Here is an 18,125-nt window from a genome sequence, read left to right as displayed (position 1 = left end):
TGGGCCCTGTGATTTATGTAGTGTTTGGAAGTAGCTAGCATATCTGTTCGCAGAAGGGAGGCTGGGGCTGTCCTTTGAAACTATCAAGCTGTGTCTGTAGTTCTTATAGTTGAATTCGGAGCTCGTCTTGCAGCGCGCTGCTGCTGCCCTGTGCATTTAGTATCCTACATTTAAATTTAGTATCTTAAGGGTCGCACAAGGACCAAGGAATGTAGCTCTAGCATGGCATTCGCTTTGCAACTCTCTCTCTGCTGTTGGGTGTCGGACCAGGAAAAACTAAAAGCTAACATGGAGTCACTGTGTATGTGTAAACAGTAGGGCACATCTTTGTTGCTTTAATTAGAAGTATTTTCATTACTGCCTTTTTTCTTAGGGTACATATCTGAAATATTAAAGGTCTTAAATTTCTTAAAGGTACATCTTACAGTGCTAGACCAAGAGGCTGATAAGGATGTTTTTTTTACTTGTTCCTCTGCCTTCCAAAAGAAGTTTAAACTTGGCTGGATCAATTCTCTAATCTGACCTGCTGTGCAGCTGATGTAGCTGTGCTGGCACAAGGAGGCCGTGGAGAAGACATAGCAGAAGAGGACAGGACTTCTGATTGCGACACAGACAGGAGAGATTTAAAATGACCGTGCAACCAGCATTAAAAAGACCAGTGCTCAAGCCATCAAAACCACCACATCCTTGTAGCAAAGCAAGGGCCAGGAGGAAAAGTGGAGGAACTGCATGGAATGCCTTTTTGCCAGTTCATCTTTGCTGGGGCCTCAAATCAACCTTAGATGAACCAGAAGGCATTGTTTGCTAGGATGGATCCTAGACTCCATGCAGCTATGCTGCTGGGTTGATTAATTCCTGCTCACAGAGCCTAATCCAAGCTCTGCTCCATGGGTGGGGGGTCATTAGCAATGTCTGTTGTATCTGTCCTGGTGTATAGGAACTGCATCTGCTCTGTTCCTGTTGTTGGGCTTAGGATATTTGCCGGCTTGGAGTTGCAATGTTGAAAAAACAGCATGGCCTTTTTTTTTTTGGGGGGGGTGCTTTATTTTTAATTTTAGTATCTTCTTGTCTGCATTCTGGCTTCCAGAGTCACTGAGGGTAAGTGTGAGCATCCAGTCCATGGTTGCTTTTAGTTCAGAGGCATCTTTGTACCATGATGAGAGCAAAGTACTGAAAGAGTGGCATGCTTATGTTAATAGAGTCACTTTCCTCCTTCTTCCCCCTTTTCCTTTTCCTACTTGTCCCTGTCTTTCAGGTACAGTTGTGGTATTTGCCTTCAAAGGTTGTGTTTAACACCACTTGTGTTTAATGCTTTTTCCTCCCACCACTTCAAGGCAAGTATTCTTCCAGGTATGTGACTACAAACAATGCAAAGGGAAAATCTCAATGGAGATCTGTGCGTGATGTTTGTTATCTCTTTGAAGCTGCCTTTTTCTTAAGAGTCTTTTGATATTTAGGTATTTCCTTCCATCTTTCCCTTCTGGTATGTTTTTACCTGGATAATTAAAAAAATTCGTAGTGATGTCAAATTACTGACCTCGGAATGGTTTTGTTGGCAACCTAAATGTGTGTTTGGCATCAGAGCATGAAGAAGCAGTTTACAATCTACAACAAAAACAGCTTTGGAGGGTTTTTTGTTATTGTTTTCCATAATTTGTTTACCCCCTCTCCTCTAGCCATTCACTCCTGCCTCCTTTCCAGAGGTGCTGATACAAGTGTTTGTGGGGTTTCCCTCTAAGCCTAATCACTAAAGTGATCCAGGTCGCCAGTCCTCCTCCATTTTTTTCTTTCTTTAAACAGTCACACCCTGCAAAGTTCTGTTTTGTTCACTGAAAGGGAAGCAAACTGTAGGCTTTCCCTGACAGGGGAATGAGCATCTGGAGGAAGGGGAAGAGCTTCTGGAGAGGTGTTGACCCTAAGTGCAGGCATCACAAAACTACATGCTGTTTGTGTAAATAGGTTTTAGAGTTTCAGCTGTGCAGATAGACTCGTCTTCCCACCTTACCACACATTTGCTGGCTGCTCTCTTGATGCAAATAACTTCATTGTATTAGCTGTGCAAAAAATCTGTTGCTTCTGTAAATTGTGTTGTCTTCAGCTGTTCTTTCTGCTCCCAAAGTAATTTCCATCTTACGAGAATATCTGTCTTAATTACGCTTGATATTGTGTAAGGAGGTCATGTTTCATCATGTCAGACTGTGGTCCAGGTTTTGTTCTGGCTGAACTGGTACAAATCGGGTGCACCTACTGGTGCCTCTGGGTTGCCAATGCTGGTGCAGTGTCTTCTGTGGGAGAAGTTGGTTTGTGTAGCCAGGAGCAGAGTATCAATCACTGCATGGAGATACCGGGTTAACTGAAATAATAGTGAGAACTGATGGAGATTTTATTTGAATGGCAAGGTTTCTGCTATAAGATAAATAATTAAATATATGGTAAAGGCCAAGTAAGAACTGCAACAGCACATTTCTACGAAAACTGTCCTGTTAAAAATGAACATGGATTGTGAAGGGGCTTTGTGGCATATGCAGGCTTGATGCAGGCTCTATCAGCAGCTATCATCACTTACAATAGTCCATTTGTTTTTAGATTTCTGAAGTTACTTTTTACTGTTTCGGGGAGTAGCATGTAAAACAGGACGGCCTGTAGAAATCTAAAACGCCAGCCAAAAGACACCTCCTTTTTGTGTCTACGTGTTGCAGCTGTCTATCTCTTGGCAGCAGGCAGCGTGGTGTAGAATGTGAGGTTTCAGTGCTGAAGCATGAAAGAGTGAAATAAGGCAGTGCAGGACTTAAAATGCTTTTCTTTTCTAGGGAATTTCAGTCTTCACCGTTGCTTAGTTATTTGGGAACTATTTGTAGAGTTTGTTTTTTGTTTTTTTTCTGACGGTAACTCCTTGCATTCACAAGATGAGAAACTGAGACAGGTCGCTCTTTAATTTTCTCAGTTATTCTGCAGTTTAGTAATCAGATGAATTGTAGTCAGTTGCATTGATACCAAGCTGGGAGGAAATGGAGCACGTGTGTATTTCTTACAGGGAGGAGGGGAGGAAAGGGGAGACTGAACTTTTTTTTCCATTAAATAGACTCTTGTATACGCCAAATGACATTTTCATTTAGGAACATCAGCACTGGTAATATCATCTTGGTTTGGATCACATTGTTTCTGGATAAACTCTGGGCGGCATTGTAGCACCTTTTAATCTCCCCTAGTTCAACCTGGCAAAGCAGGGGATTTTGCAAAATGAGCCACCATAGATTCCCTCAGCTTGCCAACGTGACATAGCGAGCCTTTGTGTTCCGGGGTATGTAGGTGCACAGTTTCATATTGTGCATGTACAGGAGATGTGGGATGATAGGCTGTGAGGTTTCCTGGTGAAAGCTGTTTTTGCAAGCACGCCGTGCGTTCGGTTAGGCGGGTGTTCTCGGAACGTCGCATGGACACAGTGTCCGGGGGCTCGGAGCCCGGTGCTCCTGCACACGGTATTTGGGGGATGACTCCAGTCCCTGGTAGCATTTAGTATTGGACCTTGCCTTTTGCAGAGGCTTTTCGTTATTCCAGCCTCGCCTGGGACACAGTTTCCCTTTCGGCTGATGGGTTTGTAGTAGTGCAGTTGCTGTGCCTGCACTGGGTGGGCTGAGAAGGCAGTCGGGGGCTGCTTGGTGTGCCTGTCATGCTGTCCCCATGCTAGCCAGGGTTGTGCAATGCTTCCTTGAAGAGGTACGGTTATGATCGCTCAGTCTCTGTGTGTGTGGATGAAGCCTGACTTTTCTCTCCCTGAAACGCAAGTTAAAGGCTGCGTGGTGTTTTGGAAGTCTTGGGCATTCTTTTACCTTTTTTTTTCCCCTCTTTGCTTCTAACTTCCACACGGTTTTTGAGCCTTTCGAGAAGCTGGCATTCGGGGGACTGGAAGTCATCTCAGGGAGAGGAAAAGGACGAGCTAACCTTGGCACCTGGGGCCTGGCTATTACGTTGCACTTCCCTCGCGCGGCGCGCAGGGCCAGCCCCGGTGATGTTCTCGCAGCAAATGGAGGAAGTGGCGCTGGCGGCGGCCTCCTCGCACCAGGGGGATGGGGCTGGTGGGCTGGATGCGGGCCGCACACAGCACCGAGGGGGGGGAGAGGCAGGAAAAACCCAAACCACTTGGCTACGGGCGAAGCGAGGCCAACTTTTCCAGAACTCCTCGTCCCTGGGGGCAGAGATTGTTTCCCCGGGCGGGAGGGCGGTGGGGAAGGTACCACGGGAAGGAGCTGGGGAAGGATGGAGGGGGGGCGGCCGCTCCTCTGCCTGCTTGCTGACTAAACAGTTATGTCAGCTGGCAGCCGGCGCAGCCTGGGGATTTGCGATAGCTCCTGCAGGGTGGGGGCGGCTGCGCGGGGGGAAGGGAGGGGAAGGGAAGGGCCGGCCATGCTGCAGCGCCAACTGCTGCTCCGGCCTCCCTTGGCGCAGGGGGCAGAGGCCAGGCCTGCGGCTGCACGCTCCTGTCCGGCACTGGGAAGCTTTCGTGGCGATGTCCCAGCTCAGGGGACGAGCCATCCTTGCTGGCTAAGATGCCACACAGCAGCCCGCTGGAAAGCCGTCCGGTGGGGGAAGGCCTCCCAGCCTCTCCTGCAGTGCTGGAGCCCACACACCAGGGTGTGAGGAGCAAGTGCTGGGTGCTGCTGCCAGCTGCTCGGGGTCAGAGCTGCCCCTTGGTCCCCCGGTGGCCCCAAGCCCTGTTAGCGAGGCTTTGTCACTGCTACCTGCTGGCCTGCCACGGGGAGGGCCCTCCCTGTGCAAGCACAGCCCGAAAGGAAAGTGGATGGCGAATCCTGGCTACTGTTCAAGTTTAATGTTTCCTCCTTGGCCTTGAAGGCAGATGGAGCCCGAGGTAGCCTTTAGACAGAGCAGGAGCAGTTTGTAATGATTCCTGCAAGTCGAAAGTGTTCAAATCCCATTTTTTCTGTGCTTCTCGTTTTGTTTTCCATAAATCGGATGCTGTAAAGCTGGAACAGCCTTGGAGCAGCTGTGGCTTTTCGCCCATGTGCTTCCCTCCCCTCCACCCCCCATTAGGAGTATGCGAAGGATGGGTTACTTGTGAATCACCTCCGTACCTACCTAACTTCTCCTGTCCCAGCAGCAAGACAGAGAAGGACCCTGTCCTGACAGGCAAAAAGGGTGTGTGTCTCAATTGTTTGAGGTCAACTGAGTTAGCTGAACACAATAATAAAAAAAAACAGCCCTCTTGATGCTCCTTAAGGTACAGCCTGCCATGTCCGAAGCCATGTTTGTGGCTGCGTGAGACCAGTTAATGTGTTAACCTGCATCTTAATGAACATTCAGACGGATTTTTAGTAATGTTAGTCTGACTCAGCTGAGCTGACACGACTGCAGTCGTGAGTGAACCTGTCTAGCCCACTTGGACAAGCTTGCTTAAGTTAGCAATACAGCACCAGTGGTTCTAATGGCCTAGTTAAGATGATTTGCTTTAATATTTTTTTATTTTTTTTTTTTTGACAAACACGGAGCAAGGTGAGTGAAGGCCGTAGAAAAATGTTTATATTTGCAATGTGGAAATCTACAGATCTCATCCAGGAGTTGCTTTGTTTTACCTTTGTGCAGCTCTCATCACCTCAGCGCAGTTCTCAAATGGGTGTGTTGTGCCTGGCACTCCTTCACAGCACACCTGAATGCTATTTTATGTGCGAGTCAAATGGTAGCATGATTTCATAGGGCCTTGCAATCCTTTGCTGAATGGCCTTACAGATGAGCTGGGCAGTTGGGCTTCTGGCAGTTTGTTCAAAACCATCTAGGAGTTTTTTAGTTGCTGTGGGAAGGTTAAAAAGCACTGAAATACCTACGTGACACCTCAGTCTCCCTTTTGTTTTAAATGTTCCACTTAGAACAATCCAGGAGAACGAGCACTTCGTGAGAGGGTGTTAAAGCTGATAAAATTTGAATCCCTAAATCATCCCTAAATCCATCTAGTTCTTTTTTTCCTGCTGGATGTAGGTAAAAAGGCTTGGTTGTGGTTTGGTTTGGTTTTTAAGCAGGGGGAAAAGTCTCCTGGAGATAGGAAACCACTCAGAAGTTACTGTTGAGGCAGCTGTATATTATCTGTGTTTTAAAGCAGTCAGATGGTCTGTGGTTGTATGAAAATGGGATTATTTTGAAACAAGAAGGGTATATAACTGCTTGAGTACTTAGATGTAGGGTCTGAAATGCTGAATAACTGCAATCGCAGCTAACTTCTCAAGGAACGCTTCTGGAAACTGCTCTTGATGCACTGGGTACAAAGCACTACAAGTGCAGGTAAATAGATCTCTAAAATATTTTGGCACACTGAGAAAACTTCAGTGAGTGCTACTTGGAAGCCGAGCACTTGACTTTTTGTGGCTAAGATCAGTTTAAATAGGTGGGTTTTTCTTCCTTCTGTGTGTAGGAGAGAGGGGAACAGAAGGGCAAGTAAAAAAATCAGAGGAAAGACCTCACTGCTGACTTGGGAGACGTGTTTGACCTTCTTAGCCTTATGCGCTTGTCTGTGGTTTCCAGCCAAAGGCTCTCACTTTGAGAGAGCCTTGCTTCTCGTGCTGAACTATTTTTTGACGCAGTGAATGAATGCAATATGTTAACACTCCTGTAAGTCCCAGAATTGCTTGGCTGCCCCTTGCCCTGCCTGCCTCATACTGGCTGAAAAGGTACCATTGTTTGTTCTGCAAACAGTGGGTGATGTTTGTTTCCAAGGTGACTGTGGCTCTGTTGCTGCCCTCTAGTACAAAAAAGAAAAAAAAATAATTAAAAAATTGGTTTTAAACACCTGAGAGCATCCCACTGTCACCAGAGATGGTGGGAGGGTATAGCTCTCTGGGCTGTTTATTAGAACAAAGACAAAGAAAATGACAGTAATCTAAGAAGTGGTGATGCATATGTTTGCTTTATGCTATGAAACATTATTCCTAAATAGTACACAGGTATCACTGTTGAGACACTTGATTATTTCTAAGGACATATAAAATTTCTATTTCTATGTATGTCTTCAAGGAGAAGAAGTTAATATGAATTTAAGGTCTCTCAAACATCTTGGTCAAATGCTAGTTGTAGGTTCAGTTTACAGCAGTAATGCTACGCTTTGTCAGTTATTTAAATGAGAGGATATTTTGAAGACTTTGCTCAAGCAAGGATGTATGAACTTCCTAATAGGAAAGCTGGAAGGGAAAAATCAGTAGTTCTGCTAAACTTGTAGGTTTTCAGATTGTTTTGGAAAACTACTATTTGGCAATAAAATATGCATCCCCGAGGAAGAAAACTCCAGTAATCGGTTCTCTCATTCCTTTTGTGTATTCTTGGATTCCGTGGTTCTATGTATATGTACTCAGTGTAGTGCTTTAAATGTTTAGGTAGATGGATTGGAAGCATTTTGAAGTGCTTCCCCTCTGCTGCTTGCCCATCTACTGATGTCTGCTTTAGTATGGAGGGAATGAGTTGGAGAAAAACAAGACAAAACTTTTTTTTTAAGCTGGTCATGGATGCTGCTAGCAGAACTTTGCCTTCCTCCCCATCAGGTTTAGTACAGTTCATACGCAGGTTTCAGTAAACATTAACTACTTTTATCAGGGCTCGCAGCATGTTGAATGGTTAGCAAAGAGCATGTACCGAGAGAGACAGAGAAAATGAACAAGTCCAAGGTCAAAAGGATGGTAGATTTTCCTTTACTAAAATACGGGGTGAAGAAGATTGACACCACTTTGTGGAAAAAGGTCTGTGAAAAATCCAGTTCTTGTCCTTCAGCTTTCCTCAGGGTGAAAGCACTTGGGGCCACTGCCAGGAGGATGTGCATTGTAAGTGTTTTTCTGCTGTAGTGAGACGATCAGAAGACATCAGCTCTTTCACACTCGCACCGGCTGGCAACGTGAACTCCTCCTGACTTGGATCAAGTCAGAGCAGGGTATGATCTTTGTTATCGCTGTCACATCTTTATGCGGCCTGCTCCTGCCCAGCATCACCAGAACTCCCGTTGACTTCAGCAGTGCACAGCCGAGCACGGGCAGCAAGAGATCGTAATTTCCTCCCTGCCGTGCCTGCATGAAGCGATGATACAAAGCCATCCTGATTAAGAAGAGTTGGTTAAGAAACTGTATGGTTTAGCAACTTGCCTCACCTTTCTTTCTTCTGGGTGGCATGGATGTTTCGTTATTACTTTTGAGGGGTGCAGTGCTACTAATTTTGATGCAAAGTGATATGCTGTAGCGATTAAAAAAGAGTTGATCAGCTTACGAATGAAAAGGGGGAAAAATGCAGTTAATTAATTTTAAGTTGAGGTGTGAAAAGGAGCATTTTGAAAAGAGTGTGCGACCTGCCTTAATGAACTCTGTTGAAACATCCGATGCTACAGTTCAAATTCTAAGTTATTTTTAATTGTGCAAATCAACATATCCTGTCCCTCCTAATTCCAGTCAAATAACGTTTTGCAAAAGAAGGAAGCAGCAGTGTTCACCTGTGTGTTTCCTAGAAGCTAGAATTATTGAAAGGTTGTACCTCACTGGAAAAACACAGATTTACTTAAATGACACATCAAACACACAAGAAATCCAAACAGTCTGTGGATGATCTGACAGTAGTTTGAGAAACACCCTCTGCTGCATGCCCCTCAAATAAGAAACGTGTGCGCACAGTTAAAAATCTCATCTTTGTGGTGACACAGATGATTCAGTGCAGGAAACGAGAGGAATCTCATTCAGCAGCTAAGCATTTGTGGGGCGGGGGTGTGAGGAGGTCATGGTGTTCAGCACCCGGCTAGAAAGCTTTGGGCTCCTTTCTCTCTTGAATTTTCTGCTGATTTGAATCAGCTTCGGCGCGAGATGCAAATCCCTTCCTGTTCGTTCTACCTGGAGCAGCTGAGAGATCAAAGAAAGACAAGACGGGAATCTCCTGCTGGTGCTTTTTTTAACTTTAACTACAGATATTAGCCATCCTGCTCGAAGCTGTGCCCTGCAACAGGAGGTGCAGGGGCACAAGTGCCTGCACCCTTGCCACAGCCGAGCTGCGGGGTGGCCAGCCCAGCAAATGGAGGAGGCCAGCGCTGCAGCCCTGCTGGTGGCCTGAGCCCTTCCTCCTGCGGTGGCTGCACATCCTGCTGGGGGTGGCAGCGGGAGAGGAGCTTGAAGTGCAGGCTAGCAGTTGTTGCAGCCTCTTGGAAGATGCCACCATTCGTCTAAATATAAAATACGGACTGTGGTTTTGGTCTTAAATATTTGTGGGATTTTAGCAAACCACTACAAACAAACAAACAGCAGCAAAAAGTGACACGTTTGAGGCAGGATTTATTTTTTATTTTTCTTTTGCAAGGTAATACGGAGGCTTGTATTCTGTGACTCAGTGTTCAAAGGGAAGACATTTCTCAATTTGAGAACTTCTTTGTTCATCTCTTATTCACAGACTTCCCTTAAAGAGCTTTATTTTACTTTTTTTTTTTTTTTTCAGGAGGCTAGGATGTAATTTTCTTTTTAACTCTGATGATGTTCTTCCACAGCTTCCCAGGTGTTTTCGCCTCCCTCTGAAGCTTAGAAAAAACAAAACAAAACAAAAAAAAAAAAACTCCCTTCCTTTCCTAATAAGTAGATCATGTGTGGTATTAGCAGCCTTTATAAAGCCTGCAGAGGGAAAAAATAATGTGTTCAACTTGAACTCCAAAATATATTCATTTGGTACTAAGGGCAAGTTTAACTGGAATGTGGACAAAACATTACATGTGTGTTAACTTCTGTCTTGCCTGGAAACTGACCAAGGAATAAAGTAAGAAAAAAGATTTTTAGATTTTTTAATGTCTCCGCAAAGGCATTTGCAGTTATGTGGTTGCTGTAGGTCCTCCACTGATAAGCAGCATTAATGAAGTGGCTTTTCATGCAGTTTTATTGAAATTATGTATGCAAATACAGTGCAAACTTTATTGCAAGCACAGTTATTTACAATGCACAGTTGGTAAACAAAAGCATTGCCATTCATTCTCCAGTGCCTTGATAGCTTGTAGAAAGCCGGCTCACTTCTCTCCACTTTAGCTGGCCGTGTGTGCTCCCAGCTTTTATTCCTTGTCTCCAGCATACCCACAGGTTTTGTCAGCTCATAGCACTGAGGTGCAGGAAGGGCTCACTCTTGAAGAACCGCTCATCCTGTTTTGCCTTTTTTTTTTTTTTTTTAAAGCGCTGTGGAAAAATATGTGTGCTGTCAGTCTGTGAGACCACAGTCCTGTTCCCCTCTGAAATTGTTTCATGAGAGGTTCTCAAAGAAGAGCTAGGTACGCTGTGGGCAGGAAGGATTACATCTGTGTCCTCTTTTAGATACCCTTGCAGAGGCTTCAGTGCACAAGCACTCTCTGAAATTTCTGATGTACCAAGTCTTTTGATAATGTCATGTAGAGACTCGCTCTGTCAACCATTACCAAAAATGTGTCCTCTCTCCTTCAGCTGGGCCTCCCCTGGCTGGGGAAGACATCTCTTTACCACGTAACTACTGTGTTCAGGCTCGACTTGTTGCAAAATCTTTGGTCTGATGGTGAGATGTGAGAGGCCTCCGTGCTGTGCAGGCACTCACAGAAGACACGGTGGATGCCCCACCACAGCCTTGGGGCAACCAAGAGGGGTCGGTGTGACTTTTTTCATTTGCTATCGACATGTAGGCAGGCCTCAGTGCATTTCTCCTCTTAGAGAAACTCTTGCTGGCTTTCCTGTTGAACTTTAGGTACAGTCTGTGACTTTGGGCTGGTTTTTAATGGCCAACCTTAGTAGAACAGAGGAGGTCATAAGTATTTATTAATACGTTGTACTTTTTCGCTGCCGTTTAGGAACCCTTCTCTGTTGACTTGCGTGGGTGCCTCACGTGTCCAAGGTTCAGGCAGGATTCCACCTCAGCGCTGCAGAGGGAGGCGATGGTGCCTGCTTCCTGGGCCGAGGGCTGACTGTAGGGCATGGCCCCATCCTGCAGCAGGACCTGGCCATCCACAGGCCCTGTCTGCACACAGGGATGTCCTTGGATTTTGGGCACTTGCTGGTTTCACCCACAGCTGGCGTCTGGCAGCCTTCTGTCCAGGAGCACCTCGGAGTGGGAAGTGGTAGAGCCCAAGATGAAGGCTGCCACCCCGACAGGGTTTCTGCATCCTGTGGCTTGTTAATGGACACCCAGGTGTGTGGTGTTGGCCTGGTGAATCCCCCATACGGGTACACAGGGCACTGAGCATCCCCATCGCGAGGTGGTGGGCAGCCCGGGAGGTTCCCTGTGCACGCCGAAGCCCCCGGTCTGCCCAGCTGAAAAGCCTGGATTGTTTCAGTCCTGCAGCTCTGGTGCAGGGTCTTACATTCAAAGCACTAATGACTTCCTCGTTAGGACCCAGACTCTTTAAATTTTTATTAAAGGGATTGTCTGTGCTGACATTTAGCTATTACCAGATGTTGGCTTTTAGTTACCAGTGTGGAGGTGGCATGGCTAATAAAGGCAAGGGTGAGAAACTTGTGTGAAGCTGACTGTCAGATGCGGCTTTGTGTACTGCAGCCTGCGTGATGTCTGTCGCGTCTTCATGGGCCAGTGTTCTAGAAGAAAGCCATTTTTTTTTCTTCTTCCTTTTCTTCTATACTCTTGACTGGCCAAGTGTTTTCCAAGTGCTTGTCTTTTTCAGGTGGCGTCGCTCTTTTGTTAGAGTCTAGCTAATGCAGGAAGAGTGCAAAGGTAGCTCAATGGCAGCTTGTGTTTTTTTTTTTTTTTTCCTTATATTTCGGTACATAACTTTACTGTAGATCATACTTCTCCCCCTCAACCTCTTTTCGCCATACCCTCCCTCAGAAAATGTCAGCAACCGATTGTTTCCTTTGCAGAGCGTAGAGCCCCTAGACAGAGGCTTTTCCAGTTTTATGAATGCACCATTTGTTGCTGAGGGCACAACTGTTCGATATAACTGGCTGCATCCCACTCTGCTTGGGACCAGCATGCACTACAGCCAGTCTGTGCATAAACCAGATTTTTGTATTAAATGGCACCATTTTGTCCACAGCAGCAGTCTGTCTGTCTTTTGTGTGTGCGCGTGTGAGACTTGCAGCTTTCAGATGCAAAATATATAAAGAGCAGCAGTTTTGCAGAAGTATGTGTTTCTCAGTGAGCATACATTTCCATTTTAAGGTTTATTTTCCTAGGGAGTTCCTGATGAGTGATATTTCTTCGTTATTTTGTGTAGGCGGACCGAGGCAAAAACAAGTTTTTAAATATTTTATAAAATGGATGCAGGGTGTAACATTACCAATGTAGTAGTGTTATTGGGGGCACGCTCAACTATAACTTCAGTGAAAATGCATTTAGCATGTTGAAAGCGTATGTGCTCATTTATGTTTTATTCTCTGTCATCAACCCGCAGTATTCCCCCTCCTCTTATTTTGTTGAGTGCTGTAGGGTCGGTGACTGTATAGATGTACCAAATTAAAGATGCTCTGTGCTTCACATGTTCCAGCAGTATCTAAGAAGTGGCATGTGATGTGAAACCCGGTGCTTTTCCTCACTGCCTCCAGCAGCTACCCCCTTTCCAAGGTCAGCACAAGTCATCAGTTTCGGACAACAACATGTGCGGGGCAGCTGGAGGGGCTGCATGGGCACCACTCCACACTGGCTGCATGTCTGCAGCCGGCGTTTTGTGTGTATAACGTGGCATCCGCAGCCTCCTGGCAGAAGGGAAGGTGCTACAATGGGGGCAGAGTTTGCTCTGGGTGAGTGGGTACTGTGCTGTTTGTTTGCCTTCTCACCACCCTTCCCCTTCTCCCCTTAAACGCAGTTTCTGGAAGCGCAGCCCCCATGTGCAGTGCTGCGAGTGCAGGCTGCAAAGCAGGGAGGCTGCGTGGGGCTCTGGCCCCAGTGGCTAAGTCACGGCTTAGTCCACACTGCCTGCCTCGTTTGTCTCAGTGCCAGGAGTTTCTCCTTGGAAGCACAAGGCATTGCTTCCCCCGTCTCTCCACTTACGTACCTGCTGAGTGTCCCCAGCACATAAAAACACCTCCAAAGCAACCCCGCTGCCTCAAAGATCGCCCACTTTTACATCAGTAAAAATGCTTTCCCTGCTCCGCCTTCATGGTATTTAAGAAATGGGGAAAGCTAGAAGCACCCCTAATATTCCTGCTTGTAAGAAGGCAGTGGTACAGAAGATGGGGATTCCCCACCTCACCCTCCTTTGGGTACCCAAACGACTGAGCATTGGGCAGGCTCGTCTGAAATGTAATAATCCCTCAGCTAAAGAGAAATAATAAAAAGTACAGCTTTGCAGCCTTTCTGTGGAGGTTTCCATTGCCCCCCTCTCACCACGTTCCTCTGTATATTCACTGCCCACATAATGTTGCCCACGGGATGAGGGCGGGAGGGGGAAGCTTGTTCTCTTTCATGTGACTGCAGCACAGTTAATAGTTGTAGCAGACTTCAAGCGCTCCTGTGACCAAAGGGATCGATCAGATTCGTTTCTTGTAACTGGAGGGGAAATTTTCAGGCACATCTTCGTGTCTCGGCTTCCTAGCAGGTCCAGGGAAGGAGCCAGATCTGCCTTCTCTGTGATTGCTCATTTGTTAGGAGCTGGCTAGCGTATAGTGTGCAGAGACAAAGGCAGCCCTGGCCTGAAAAGCCCCCAAAGACAAGTAGTATCGTAAATACATCTGTAAAACTCTTCAACTTACAGGCTGCATGCGTCTTGCACTCGTGCTCCATTTCTCCCCCCACTGTCTTAAAAACGGGATGGCAAAATAGTTTGATAAAATGCATCAAGTACTAAACTGTTGATACAATTTAAAAAAAAAAGAAAAAAAAAAAAGAGAGAGTCACAGCTCAAGCATATGTCTCCAGCACTTTAATCTTTTATGGGTTGCATACTTGCTGTGGGAGTGGAAGGGGATGTTGCAGGCTTACTTTCAGTGTACTTAGAAACCTTTCCCACAGCAAGAAAACTCCCCGGAAAACATGTGAAACAACTGACTGGAAACCAGGACATTTCTTATGCCCAGCACTCATTGCTCTGAGGGATTTGCTGTGCTCTGAAGGTCATTTAATAATCTTTCTTCTTTGTTGGTTTCTTTCAGCGTAGCTCACGCATGGTGCTGCTGCGATCGAGTTGTTCATGTGTTGCGGAGCTTTTAGGGGCCCTTGTTTCTCTACCATGTTTTTGCCCCTGGTTCTTTTGTTACGGTGCTCCCATGATTACTACAACTGTTGCTTAAAATGGCTACCGAGCAAAAACAAGTTCTTGCCATCAGTAAGAAACTGCTTAGCCCGTGTCAAAACCACCCTGCAAAGCTTTGAGTTGATGCCTGCATTGCTTAGCTGGTATATTTCTGGTCTTCAGGCTATCCATTAACCCTGTGCGTACTGTTCACAAGGAAGAAATAAATCTGCTGCAGTGATGGAAGTGGGTCCTGATGCTGCGATCGCTGCTGCTGCCCCTCACCGCACTCTGGTTAGATTTTTGTGGCATGCAGTCCTTTGGGTGTGTGGTTTGGGGTTGTTTTTTTTGTTTGTTTCCCCACCCCTTACCGCTTTGCATAGTTTTTATTTTTGAGGTGCTGCAGAAGTTGCTAACGTAGAAAAGCAGCGACGAAGGCGGGAAGTCTGGCGCTGGAGGGCTGGCGGTCCTGACGAGTTGATAAGGAAGATCCAGTCCCCTATCATAAAGAGGCTGTGTGTCCAGTTTCAGCCTGCGACGGACTCGGCATTTTGCTTTCTGGCGTCTCCTTTCCGTGGGCCGATGTTTGTGCTGGAGTGCGATGGAGTGTGAAAGGTGTCAGAGGAGAGAAGGGGCTGCAACCCAGCTCTGGCTGCCAAAAAAAAAACAACACAACCCATACCAACAAAATGAGAGTTAAACGAAACATACCACAGAACAGGTTAGGCAGGACTCTGAAGCCAGATACGAACCTTCTCCTGCACTTTAAGGCATCTTTCGTACACTCTCCTCCCTCTACCCTTTCAGGATTTCCCCCCCCCCCCCCCGTTATGAAATAGTCCTGCGCGGACTCGTGGCTCGCATGCGGGGCAGGCGGGGAGTTGCAGTGCTTGCTCGCCTGCTGCCAGCTGTTTCTTAAGAAAGAGAGGGTGCACTTGTCTGTGCCCGTCATCCCGCGGCAGAGGCAGCGCTCCGCGCGGCATGCACCCCATGTGCCTTCGTGCCCACCGCCTGGCTGCCTTGCGGACGGCCCGAGCCGAAAAGTAGCGGGGGAGGAAGAGAAGCAAGGAGATGGGGAATGCTGGCGGGTGGAGCTTGCCGGGCTGATACTCCCCGTAGTTAATCATTACTTGCAGCGTAACCTGTTCCTGTTTTCTAGAGGTTTCACTGGCACCCGCAGCCAGGAGCGTATGAGGAATATGTGACAAACTGCTCTCCGAGCGAGACAGCTCGCCTTGCAGCAGCAAGCCCGGCGTCTAATACGAGACATCCTTTCTCCTGTAACATGTTTATGCCTAATCGTTCAGTAAACATACCATATATAGTCTGGTTCGTGCTCGCTATAACACCCTGCCGCAAGGCGACTTCACCAGTACCGTGCAGATTCCTCAGCTCCTGGTAACCGGCTGACAAATAGGATGGTGCCATATGTAACATAAATATTCCCCACAACTGTTTTTTTTTATAGTCCTGCCCATAGAGCATAAAGCCTGTGGTGCTGACCATGACAGTCTTAAGTCTGGCGCTTTGAACAACGAAGAGGATTGCACAGAACAAGTTGCCTGTGGAAGGATGGGCTGGGTCCCATGCATGCACGGTTGTTGCAGAGCAAAGATGCTGCTCTTGCCATACATGTCAGACAAAGCTCATATTTATGAATCAGTGGTTCATCGACTCCTTTTTTTTCTTTTTTTCTTTTTTTTTTTCTTTTTTCTTCTCTCTCCACTTCAAGTATCTGTTGCCTCCTATGGGTTGGGTCCCAAGCTCAAGCTATGATTCATTGAGAACTTTCTCTTTTCATTCTAGCATCTTTCGTAGAATTTCTGCCCTTCCTCTTTCTCTGTGCCTTCCTTTTGTTTACCCAGCACTAGCAGTATACTCAGCGCAGCAGAGGACATGAAAATCAGCATTGAGGTGGATTCACAGCTTTCTTAATCAGCTGTTATGTATGAATAGCCTACAGCTTTTTTCTTTTTATTTTTTTTAATGTTGTGAAATGACTTTCAGTAACGTTCTGACTCTTTTTGTGCTAGCAGAAGTGGTTTGGGAAAAGGAGATGAAGCCTGTCTACCTAGACTGGGGTAGGTTTTGTTTGCCTTTTGCTCCCTTCCCTGGTCTATGCGAAGACAGCACAGTGGTGCGGACCCAAGATAGCCTTGCACAAAGCTTTTCGTCTCTCTGCTTGGTAATGGGTGCTAGCACCTGGTTCCAGCAGTTTTGTGAGTGGCGGTGCCTCCTACAGCACTGAGATGATTTCTGAATCGGAGAGGGTGCCCATTAGGTGCAGATGGATACAGGTGGATTTTCCTCCCGTGGCCTGCTCCTCATTTAGGCAGAGCTCCCAGAAGGGGAGCGCTTGCAGCAGGGGAATGTTTAGGTGTTACATAAATGGACAGGACATGCATTTCTCTGACTTGTCTCTCATTGGCCTCGTCAGAGTGAATTATGTCTGACTGCCTGGCAGTTAATTGGACCATCCTTCCCATTTCCTAAGCTGATAAGCCCCTCACTGTCTGCCTCAATCAGGCTTCTTTGTTTGAGAAGTTACTAATGCTCCAGAAGAAGAGAATAACTACTTTCCTATGTACTGTAACCAAGCGAGGTGCTCTGATCATTTAACTGCTGTGATAAGTCTGTGAAGATTCACCATCTCTCTTCAACAAAATCCTTTCATGAGAATTATTTGTACCGTAACACCGGCAGGAGTTGGCAGGCAGTGAAAGTAGGTACAGCTGGTGTATTTACTACATACCTTGTCACTTTTTGAAAGAATTGCATGTGTGCTTAAGGTATCCTGTGAGCAGCTTTATTCTGGCAGATCCTGGTAGCCGTGCAGTGTACTGCTGGTGTCTGTAGTGCTCTGCCCATCAGGATCGGGTCTTGTTTTTATGGCTCCCTTTTAGCGCAGAGCCGTCAGACTGGGGCCGTCTTCCTGATGAGTCTGGATGGTGCCTAGCTTAAAGTGGGTGTTGCCAGAAGGTGAGTAATAAATGATGATTAATCGTCTCTGCTCTATGGATGAGTTAGTATGAAAAAGCACTTGGCTAAAGGCTTCAAGCTCATCAAAATTAGCCATGCAGGAGACAGTAGCGCACCATCCTGAAGGCCTGATTCTTGCATCCCTGACTGGTTTTGTGTTGACTTCCGTGCACTTGCTGCTTCTGGTTGAGGGAGAAATGTGGCTCCTCTTGTCTCCTATGTAAAATGGTATCAGTACTACAGGTTGCAAATGGGTTGAGTGATACTGAATTGTGTGTATTAAAAGAAAACAACCTTCAGTTAGATTGGTCAGTAACCTTTTTGATGCAGAGGTATGGTTATGAACCTTGCAGATACCAATCCTCGTGTTTGTACCATTGAGTCTGTGCTATGAATGCAAAGATCCTGTATGATATTGTGTCTTGAAGTTGAAAACTCATTTTATTCCATGGGAAATGATTCATCTTTTCCTGTCAAAACTGTAAATAAGTAGAAGGAGAAAACCTAAAGCCGTACCAATTTTTGAAAGAGTTTACATTTTGAGTTTTCATACTGATTTGAGCAATGCATTACATCTGTTTGATTATGCAATTAATTCTAAAACCTTTTGAAAAGCAGGATTCATCACAGAAATCTTTCTTCTCCCCCCATCCTTCAACTATTTCTGGCGGCTTACAGGGCCCTAAGCACACAAAGGGAGTATTGGAGGACTTGCTCCTTGCACAGAAGTTGGAAGGACTGGGCTTTTTTTGTTCTTTCTTTTCTTCCTTTTCTTAAAAAAAGCTTTCCAAGGACATTAAAGTATGCAGAGAAAATAAATGTTTGCGCATTGCACTGTGTGCCTGCATTTGTAGGTACACTCTGACCTCGGGAAGTGACCACCGGTTTATTTCTTGCTGTAACTCTGAGTTTGTACTGTTGAGCCCCAGAATGTCTGTGGCATAGCTGGAGGAAGAGGAGAGGGCACACACACTGTCCATGCGAATTCAAGCCACTGTTA

General features: G+C 46.2%; 1 protein-coding gene and 1 long non-coding RNA gene across 6 annotated transcripts in view; one reads left to right on the top strand and one right to left on the bottom strand.

Moving 5' to 3' along the window:
* RREB1 (ras responsive element binding protein 1) overlaps positions 1–18,125 on the top strand; it is a 124,804-nt gene that overhangs the window by 16,644 nt on the left and 90,035 nt on the right. The window lies entirely within an intron of this gene.
* Positions 13,823–15,163, bottom strand: LOC311432589. Its single transcript, XR_014690154.1, has 2 exons — positions 14,899–15,163; positions 13,823–14,798 (listed from the first exon to the last, which is right to left on the bottom strand). It is a non-coding gene; the product is annotated as an uncharacterized lncRNA (long non-coding RNA).

Source organism: Aythya ferina (genome assembly GCF_964211825.1).
Source record: "Aythya ferina genome assembly, chromosome: 2".
Classification (NCBI taxonomy): Eukaryota; Metazoa; Chordata; class Aves; order Anseriformes; family Anatidae; genus Aythya; species Aythya ferina.
The sequence above is the reverse complement of the archived record's forward strand: the minus strand, read 5'-3'. Positions and strand labels throughout refer to the sequence as shown.